Genomic DNA, 10,511 nt, shown 5'->3' with positions numbered 1-10,511 from the left:
ACGCACGCACTCAAAAATCATTTATCACATGAAAATCATATTTTTAATAAATACATGAACATGAATACAATTACACGAAAACTCAGTTTTCATTTACAAACATGATCATGCGTACAAATATGCAAAGTACATGAAACGTCTCAATATCCAACATCCAACAATTGCCAACACAATCCAATCATACAAATAACTCCATTCTCCAATCCATGTGACCCCCTTACTCTTCGGAATCAGTCCGGCGTAACCAACCAGTTCACAGTAAAATGAGTTAGTGCAAAAATATATTTAAATCATGAAAGTTCTTTAGGAAATTACTTACAGCACTTTGTAATAATTTTTTAGAATCACGGAGCTGCAAGAAGTAACAACACAACTACAGAACAGTGCAAAATGCACTGTGGCCGTGGGTCTCTAAAATTGACTTTTGAATGGGGACAAACCAAAACTCGAGATTGATAGAGAAGGGCTTAGGGATGTCGGTGTAGCCAATGGTGGCGATGGTTGGTCGTGGGTGGCGGCGTAGAGGGTGGTTGAAGGCTAAAATGTCCAAAACGAAAATGTTGATGAATGTGCTTCACCGTTGGCAGATCGGAGCTGAGGATGGGTGCATTAGGTTGCTGGGAGGTCGAGGATGAAGTGGTGAAGAAATGGTGGCCGGAGGTGGCACGACGGCTGCGGGTGAACACAAGAGGTGCCGCATCTTTGCATCGTGAGTGGGGACAAACGGCAGCGCGAGAGAGGTTGGGATTGAAGGGTGGTGGTTGCTAGCCGGTGGGGAAGGGAAAGAGAGGGGTGGTATCGGTCACTGCGGCGCGCAGCGGTGGCTGGGTGGAGAAGAAGAAAACGCACGGGGAAGAGGGAGAGAGGGACATCGTGCGCGAGAGAGAAGCTGGGGAGAAAAAGCAATGGAGGGAAAAAGAAAAGAGGAAGAAAAGAAAAAGAGGAAAAGAAAAAAGTGAGGGAAACAAATAAGATTCAATCCTCACATCTCGGGTCACAAAAATGATCTAACAAAGAAGATTTCAAAACAGCAAGTTAAATAAAATAATTTAAATGTAGTGATTCAATGAAAATAAAATAATTAAATCCAACAATAAACTAATTTAAAAAATGAAGAACAATTTAAATGCATAACAATAATTAATATTAAGGAAACATATCAAATTTAATTTTCACAATTTAAAAATCATAAAAATAAACCTACTAAAAATCCAACAAATTTAAAACAAGAGAAAAAATTTTTAAATTAATAAAAATAATCTTTCAATAAAAATACACTAAAATACAGAGTGTTACAAAAATAACATTAAAAACATAACCTTCACAAACGTTGCAAAGTCCAAACATTGTGTACCTGCCCAAGATAATGTTTGTACAGTCCACAAAATAAAATAAAATGACTCAAAAACAGCACTTACTTGCACTTTTATGGTACGGTGTGCCTTCATGTGAGAAAGAAATGACAGAGATGATGCGAGAAAGGGAGAGAGTGCGTGGAAGAGAAAACAGACAATAGTATTCATTTAATTATCCTATTTTACGTTTACTATTGTACTGCTTGACCATTTGTTTTTAACTATCTAGGCAAACTTTGCAAATAAACTATAGAGCAAGTTCACCATTGCATTGCTTGACCCTTCGCAAATAAACGGTTTGCTGGTTTGTAAGGTGTGCTAATAATTTATGGATTGTTAAGTCGATTTTTGTGGGTTGAAATCCAAGTCAGCAAATTTAAACTTTGACTTTTATATAATTAAATAGATTAATAATCATAATTAGATGAGACATGAAGTCTAATTAGTTTTTAGTAGTTTGGGAGTGATGTGTTGGTTTTGCTAATTTGGATTGCAATATACAAAACTTTGATAATTTGAAGATGTAAAATATATATTTTCCCTAAAATCAGCTTTATAATTTAAAATGCAAAATGAAAAATGGGCAATAACTTGCGTATAAAGGTGAGACCGAGAAGAGAAAGATAAAGAGAGTTGAGAGAGAAAGAGAAGAAAAATTAAATGAGAGGGTGAGATCGAGAGAAATGAGTGGAGAGAGTGGCGAGGTGTCGTGGGGGCGTGCAGGATGCGTGGGACGGTTCTCGGCTTGGGCATTGGCATGGGGAATATGGCTCTCATGCATTTATAGGATGGGAAGGCCTTCATGGGCAGAACATGCTTCGGCCTTAGTCGGTGGAGATGGGTGCTGGCCAGGGGCAGCAATGGAGGTCAGAGCTCAACCAACGGGCTGGCTTCAGACCATACAAGGGTCTGAGAGAAACTGTTGGTCACAGGGAGAGAAGGAAGACGACAGGGAGGAGAAAAGAGGGTAAGGAAATAGGGTTTTGTTATGGGTAAAAAAACGACGCCATTTTGTCAATGGGCAACGTGTTTTTCCTCAGGGCTGACCACATTTAAATAGCAAAATGAAAAATAGATAGCAATTTAGAGGGAAAATTGCAATTTCCCAAAGTTTATGAACTTAGAATAAACTATATATAATATCCATTATCATCCCTTCCTAGTGCAGCATATATATCATGCAATGTAAAGAAAAAACACCCAACTATTACAATGATCCCCAGAAAAATAAATAGCACGTAGAAACTTAATTCCCCTCTTGCTGTTTTAATTGTGTATATATAAGGAACCCTTACAATATTGATTATCACTCCGATCCCCCTCCAAATTAAGGAATAGTAATGCTACTATGTCTTCCCACTTTTACTGGCATGGGTGGAAAACGACGGTGGTGGATTTTGGTTCCTATCCTTGTTTGTAACCGGTGCCGGGGGAGGACTTGGTTTGGCTCTACCAAGTTTTCTTTCGTTCATATCTGCAAACATCCAATATCTAATCAAACAACATGCACTTATAAATGTATAGCACATCGATCTTTACAAGTTTGTAGATCGAGGAAAAGCTTAGAACAAATATCCACTAGGTTTTGCAACCAATTTCTCAATTAAAATGAGCTGTATAAACACTTAAAATAAATACCTAAAACTACAAATACCTACTTTTTAAAGTATTGTTTGCACATGAAAAGAATTAGACAAAGGGTTATTCAAACCTGCAGAGATCTGATACGGATGCATGGCCAATATTGCTGCTGCGATTAATATGAAAAATGTTATGAAATGGAAGAAGGAATTCAGACCCATCGATCTCTGGTCGGAATAGAAACTCTAAACAACTTGCCGTGCGAGCTCGTCTTGATTGCCTATCCTCAGTTAATATAATTTAATGGATAGTGCTATATGTGCTGCACATTAAAGTCATCACTTTCGTCGACTTTGAAAAAACTTTCCTACGCATAGTGCTATATGTGTTGGACATTAATTAAAGTCATCACTTTCGTCGACTTTGAAAAAACTTTCCTACGCATAGTGCTATATGTGTTGGACATTAATTAAAGTCATCACTTTCGTCGACTTAAATTTTCTTGCCGTGACACATGTGGGTTGTTAGGCCACTTGATGGGATGAGGTTGGACGTGGAAGACGTTGTATACTGCATGCAGGCAACGTAGTGCAGCGTGAAGACTGGGTCATTAGCAGTTAGATGTTTTCGGCATATTTATTATATTAGTCGTGTACTCTGTTTTCTGTATGTTATTTTTGTGTGATCTATTTTCTATTGTTACGTGTCTTTGTGTTTGTGATGGGTTTCGGTTACTAGCTACTAGCAGTTGCATGTTGCCATTTATTTCGGCATTCTTGTACGTGGCCTTGCTTATTTAAGCAGCCAAAGAATTATCAAAGACGGATCGAGAAAGAAATCAATTGTTATCATCAAAATCGTGCGATACTTTCTCACCCGAAGAGAAACAATTCATTTTAGTATTTATACTCTCTGAATTTGACCGGACTGGTTTGGATAGTGAGATGAAATGAGATGATTTTAGATGGGTTAAATAAAATACTGTTAAAATATTATTTTTTAATATTATTATTATTTTGAGATTTAAAAAAGTTGAATTGTTTATTATATTTTGTATAGAAATTTGATAAAGTTATAAAGATAAGATGAGATAGGTGAGAGTATTTCTATATCCAAACGGGCCGTGACATAAAATTTGATCATTAGTTTCTCTCTCTCCCTCCTTTAAAATAAAATTTGATTAGTTTATATTAGCCAACGACATATGCATTGTAAATATTAAAAAAATCAACATTAATCTTAAACAATGGTTTCCTATTATATATGATTGAGAGATTGTGTCTCATGAAACCGCACCTACGATGGGCAATTTTGAAAGTTAGTTTTGCTTGAGAACGCATGCCAAGAATCATGTTTATATAGTTAATTACATTAATGACCATGCAACATTATTAAGTAATACTGCAAGATTCATCAATTGTATCATCTTTTCTCGAATTTAAAAAAAAAAAAAATATATATATATATATATATATATATATAAGGTTAAGAAATTGTATATATAGGATTCCAATGCAATTGTCTGTATATTCGAGCATGGCGACTCATTAATTACCTTGATTTATATTAGTGTGAAATTTATAGGCCCAACTCATCTTATAAAACCAGTTCTACAAGAAAAGATTGTTCATTCCTTATAAACATATCCAACACTTTATCCACAGATAATGTGAGATTATTCTTCAACACCTCCCCTCACGTGCAGACCAATATCTTTCATGGTCATTGTTATGGGATAAGTAGTATGAGCCTCTATTCGTCCTGTGGCAGGTTATGATACTATGAAGAAATTTAAATGCCTATTTCATCTCATAAAATTAGTTCTACAAAAAAGAATTGTTTATTCTCTATAAATATATCCAAGACTTTGTCTATAAATAATATAGGGTTATTCGTCAACAACTAAGTGAAAATTCAAAATTAAATGGCTGCGTCTGGAATAAGAAAGTGAATGAGAAAACTAGAAAGGGAAAAAGACTGCAGGCTCCGAAGTTCTAAGCATCAAATATGAACACGATCGGTCAATTAATGAAACCGCGTCAAAGAAAGAAATCATCTCGCAATCAATTGAATAATTAATTATCTCAACCTCAAAAGCGACCTTATTATCAAAATTCTTGCAGTGTCTTTTACTTATTTTAAGCATTAATATTTGACTTCATCACCTAATTCCTTCCACTTATTTATATATATATATATATATATATATATATGTAATGTTAAATATAGTTCTAGAGTATATAAATTCTGTATATTCTCTTTGAAAAATAAAATAAAACTCACATTTAAAAAATAGATTTTTTCATGCAAGTTTTAAATTTGCCAACATTTTTCAAATGGAGTGCATGGGATTTATATACTCTATGACTGTATAAATTATTTTTCATGCATATAGATATATATATATATATAAAGGAATATTGCCCTAATCAAGAATATATACCACAAATTATATTTTGCAATACTAGTTTTGAGACAGAATTGACCGAGTCTAGCCCATCGTTAATAATAAGTGAAGAGATAAAGTCAAGAGATAAGGCAAGTTATCTCAGACTTCTAGAAGGAAATGACTTCATATGGCAACTAGGATTCAATCACTCTAATGAAGGAAAATAACCTCTATATAAGGAGGAGATCTCTACAAATAGATAGAAACTTCCTACGTACAGGCTCCAATACGCACAATGACTCCATAGAATCTTCTCTCAAGAGAGGAATCGTCTTTAGCCTCCCAAAATTCTAAATTATTTCATTGTATTGAGAGATACGTAAGGCTATAAGATATTGTAAAATCATCCATTATAGTGGATTTGCCCACAAACAACTCATGGATGTAGACATTACGACGAACCACACATAAATCTTTGTGTCTCTCTTTATTTCTTTTTATTTTCTTATTTACTATTTACTTTCATTGATGAACACGAAGAGCACCATATCAAAGCCCAAATCACCATTGTAGGCCAGGGATAATTATTTCCTCCGTTTCGACCTATTGTGTGATTTTTGACATTAACAAATAACAACTAGCATGTGAGAATTAAGTAGTGATAGGTGAAAAAGCTTATACATTATTTAGAATATGTCATTCAATTAAGGGAAAAGTGAAAACTACTTTTGGATAGGGAAGAACCAAAACTTTTTACTAGAGGAGGCCGAATATTGGCATTCGACTGATCTATAATAGAAATATTCTACTCAATTGCCCTACACCACAATCTTGTTGAGGGAAAAAAATAAAAATCCACATAAATAGATATGTGGTGTAAGGCTGCTGAATGGAATAATTCTCTATAATATTATATGACACCATGATCTTGAGCTATAAAGTAAAAAATAAAAGAATAAAGAATATATAGCGACCTATATTTTTCAATTAAATTGTTGTACCTTTAATAGTTTTAGATACAACCATAATCTAATGAATCTAAATCTATTTGAAAATCTTAATTAGAGACACAAACAAGAGAAATTATTTCCTTCTTTTTTTCTAAAAGGAAAACATTTACATTAATCATAAATCAACAAAGGTCAAGAATACAAGTGGGAACATTCCCCACATCATCAGAAGAAATGGAATTTAACAAAGCATCCCTAGCAAGCGCATGAGTAGCTTTGTTGCATTCTCTTCTAACATGTGAAACTGACCAATCCTCAAAAAAGCTCAATTGGCTCTGGACATCTTCAATAATCATATATGTAGATAACCAGTTTTCACTCCTCCTACTAATAGCTGTTATGACTTCTTTTGAATCCCCTTTTAGTATGATCCTTTTAATCTCCATTTGCAAGCCAAAACATGAAGCTTTAATTGCCCCAAGTGCCTCAGCCAGTAATGAACAAGGGAAAAGAGGCCTGAGTATCCTTGATGTTGCCAAAGTCCTCCCATTCCAATATTTGAGAACTAAGCCTATGCCAATCATGCACTGTACCTTGTCAACTGTTGCATCCCAATTGAGTTTATAGACATTCACAGGGGGGATTCCATGTAATGATCACATTCTGCAGTAAACTTTGCTGATCTGATGCAATTGTCGAAGAGACCCTCAATTCTTGCAGAGTATCCTTAGCAAATTCAGCTACTGAATTGGGGCACCTGAACTCTTGCTGGAATAAAAATTGGTTTCTCCTCATCCAAAAAGCAACCACTGAAAATTCCTCCACGAGCTCCTTACCACCTACTACATCCAATTCCACCATGAGGTCCCTAATAGCAGTTTTGAAAGAATAACATTTCTGGAGTTGTCTTGAGCACTAGTGCCACACATCTTGAGAGGCAGGACAATTCTATATAGCATGAATCACATACTCTTCTTCCTACAAGCAGATAGGGCAAATGGGCTTATCTACTACCTTCTCCTTGTAAAGATTCTGCTAAGTTGGCAAACCGTCATGACAAGCTCTCCGAAGGAACATCCTGTCTGCAAGTGGAATCTATAATTACCACATTCTTGACCAAAACCTTCCTGGATTTGTGCTACTTGAAGCCCGACCTCTCTCAGCATCCATAATCTCCTTACGCAAGTGATAGGCACTTCTCACAGAGAATGACCCTTGAGTTGATCCTATCCAAATTAACTTATCTGCACTATCATTGTAACTATTGGGAATTTGCTTGATCAACCTTGCCTCTATGAGTGAGAACATTTCCTCCACCGTATTAGTCTTCCACTCTCTTGTGGTTGGATCAATTAGATACTAACAGTAGCCTCAGGACACAATCTAGTTATTGGACTCTGAACTTTATAAGAAGATAGCCTTGGAATCCACTTATCCTTCCAAACTTTAATGCATTCACCATTCCCTACCCTCCATATGGTGCCATTATTCAATAGCACTCTTGCATTCAAAATACTTCTCCAATTAAAAGAAGATTTACTGCTGGCCTAGAAGAAATCACCATGAGGGAAGTGTTTTGCTTTTAGTACCTGAGATGCTAGATCTTGAGGGTGATGCAACAGCTTCCATCCTTGTTTAGGCAACATTGCAAGATTAAAGTTGTGTAAATCCCTAAAGCCTAACCCACCTGCATCTTTAGACTATCCCATGGAATTCCAAGAGATCCAATGGATCTTCCTTTCATTCTCAATCTAGCCCCACCAGAAATTCCTCATTACTTTGTTTATTTCTTTCAAAAGGGACCAAGGGAGCTTGAAGACTGTCATACTATAGGTTGGCATTGCCTGCACCATTGCTTTAAGAAATATTTCTTTTCCTGCTTGAGACAAAAGCTTAACTCTATTGTTGTTCAATCTCTGTCTAACTCTATCCAAAATGATCTTAAAAGATTGAAATATTGACCTTCCTATTAAGGTAGGAAGGCCAAGATATTTCTCATAAGGTTGACTTGACCTCACTCCTACAATACTCAAAATAATATCCTGATTCTCCTTTGAAGTGTTTCTACTAAACTGTATGGAGGTTTTCTCTTTATTCAACGTTGTTATGATGCACTTTCATATGTATTCAACAAGAAAAACATTCTACTCCATTCTAGGGAATTTGCTTTACAAAAAAGCAGATGATTGATATGTATTATGCTGCTTGCAATAGGAACACCCAAGATTGCTTTGGTCCTTTCAGCTTCATTCAAAATTGAGCTCAAAACTTCTGCACAGAGGATGAAAAAGTAGGGAGATAATGAATCTCTCTGCCTAATCCCTCTAGTAGGCTTAAAAGGTTCCTGAGGTGTTCCATTAAGTAAGATGGAATAGGACATTGATTCCACACCCTTCATCACAAGCCTGATCCATTCCTCAGGAAACCCCATTTTTATCATCACCTCTCTCAGAAAAACCCATTCAATTCTATCATATGCCTTGCTCATATCCAACTTCAATGCCATGTAATCCTCTCTTCCTTCATTATGCTACTCATGGAGTGTAAGGCCTCAAAGGCCACTATGATATTATCTGATATTAATCTGCCTGGAACAAATGCTGATTGTGTAGGAGAAATAATGTCTTGTGGAATAAGCTTCAATATGTTTGCAATTGTTTTGGACACAATCTTATACAAGACATTGCATAGGCTTATATGTCGAAAGTCAGACACTTTTGAGGGACAATTGATCTTAGGAATGAGTGCAATATGAGTAGCATTTATAGCATCAATCAGGCCATCAAAATTGAGAATGAAAATTATAGCTTCACATACCTCTTGACCAACTAAGCTCCAATAGTTTTGATAGAAAGCCGGAGGGAAACCATCTGGCCCTAGAGAACTCAGAGAGTTCATGCTAAAGATAGTTTCTTCAACTTCTTGCCTCGTGAACTTTCTAAGAAGCTTGGAGTTCATGTCATTAGTAACCTTTATGTCTAAATGTTGTAAGCAAATTGGTATGTTATTAGGATAGGCAGTAGTGAATAGCTCCTTGAAAAAAGCCTGGCATTTTGCATTGATATCATCATTTGTCACTGCCACAGCACCAGTCTCATTTGCTACCTTCCTTATGAAATTCCTCTTTCTTCTTTGAGTTGCACACTGGTGGAAATATTTAGTATTCCTATCCCTCTCCCTCAACCATCTATGCTTAGTCCTTTGCCTTCATTTTGTGTCATCCTCCTTTAAAGCTTATCTAATTCTTGTTTTGTGGTCCTAATTGCTTATATCAAGTCTCCATTGTTAGCCTTTTCTAAATTAGACAACTGATTCATCTTAACTTGGATCACCTTTTTATAGTCACCAACTGCTGCTTTACTCCAAACTCTAAGTTTATATTGGCATCTAATCAAGCCTGTTGTTGTTAGTTCTAGTTTGTTCCTGGCCATTTATGGTCTTTTCCAAGCCTCTTCCACTACCCTCATGTGACACTCCTCTCAACTTTCCCAACAAGCCTCATATCTAAAAGGCCTCTCCCTTTTAACAAAAAACTAGCCGTCTGAAGAAATGGAAATGACTAAGGGTCTGTGATCAGATTTGTGGGTAGCTTCTGATCTCACTAGGGTCTCCGAGAACATCTCAATCCATTTTGCATTGGCACAAGCCCTGTCCAACCCTTTCTTTGTGAAATGAGTCCCTTGTTGATTATTGCACCAAGTGTACTTGTCTCCTTTGTAGCCCGGGTCACTCAAACCACTGTTAATCAAAGCTTGTCTTCAGCAACATTCAATCTTGTAACAGCTTCTACCAAATTTACTCCCTTAGAATATTCCTTCTCAATCACCTTTCCACTAATTGAGGACCCTTCCTGACAAATAACAGAAAATGAAATCTCTGCAATCTTATCCTCGAGGCTTTCTTTATATGGCAAGTCAACTTGCATTTTCTGTAAAGGAACCTCTTTGGAAACCAAGCATCTTAGCTTAACAGAAGGATATTCCTGATAATCAATAAACTAATTAACATTGCCAAAAAGACCTTCCCCCTCTACCTATTCTTGTTGCGGCGGCTCAAAATTTTGGCCACCACCCTCATACCTCTTGGTGGCAGTGCTGCCTGCCTTTGGAAGATTAACTCAAAGCCAAGGGCCATATTCATTGCTTCTTCCCCGAGGACCCTTTGAGCAACCTCCATCCTTGTGTTTAATGACTCCACATTGAAAGCAAAAAAAGGGGAGTCTTTTGTACTTTATTG

At 36.3% G+C, this 10,511-nt stretch overlaps 1 long non-coding RNA gene across 1 annotated transcript; it reads right to left on the bottom strand.

Moving 5' to 3' along the window:
- Positions 1-2,475: 2,475 nt before the first annotated feature.
- Positions 2,476-3,248, bottom strand: LOC121242645. The gene is made up of 2 exons (XR_005935936.1): positions 3,067-3,248; positions 2,476-2,829 (listed from the first exon to the last, which is right to left on the bottom strand). It is a non-coding gene; the product is annotated as an uncharacterized LOC121242645 (long non-coding RNA).
- Positions 3,249-10,511: the final 7,263 nt, after the last annotated feature.

Source organism: Juglans microcarpa x Juglans regia, chromosome 8D (genome assembly GCF_004785595.1).
Source record: "Juglans microcarpa x Juglans regia isolate MS1-56 chromosome 8D, Jm3101_v1.0, whole genome shotgun sequence".
NCBI lineage: Eukaryota > Viridiplantae > Streptophyta > Magnoliopsida > Fagales > Juglandaceae > Juglans > Juglans microcarpa x Juglans regia.
This window is presented reverse-complemented; position numbering and strand designations above follow the sequence as displayed.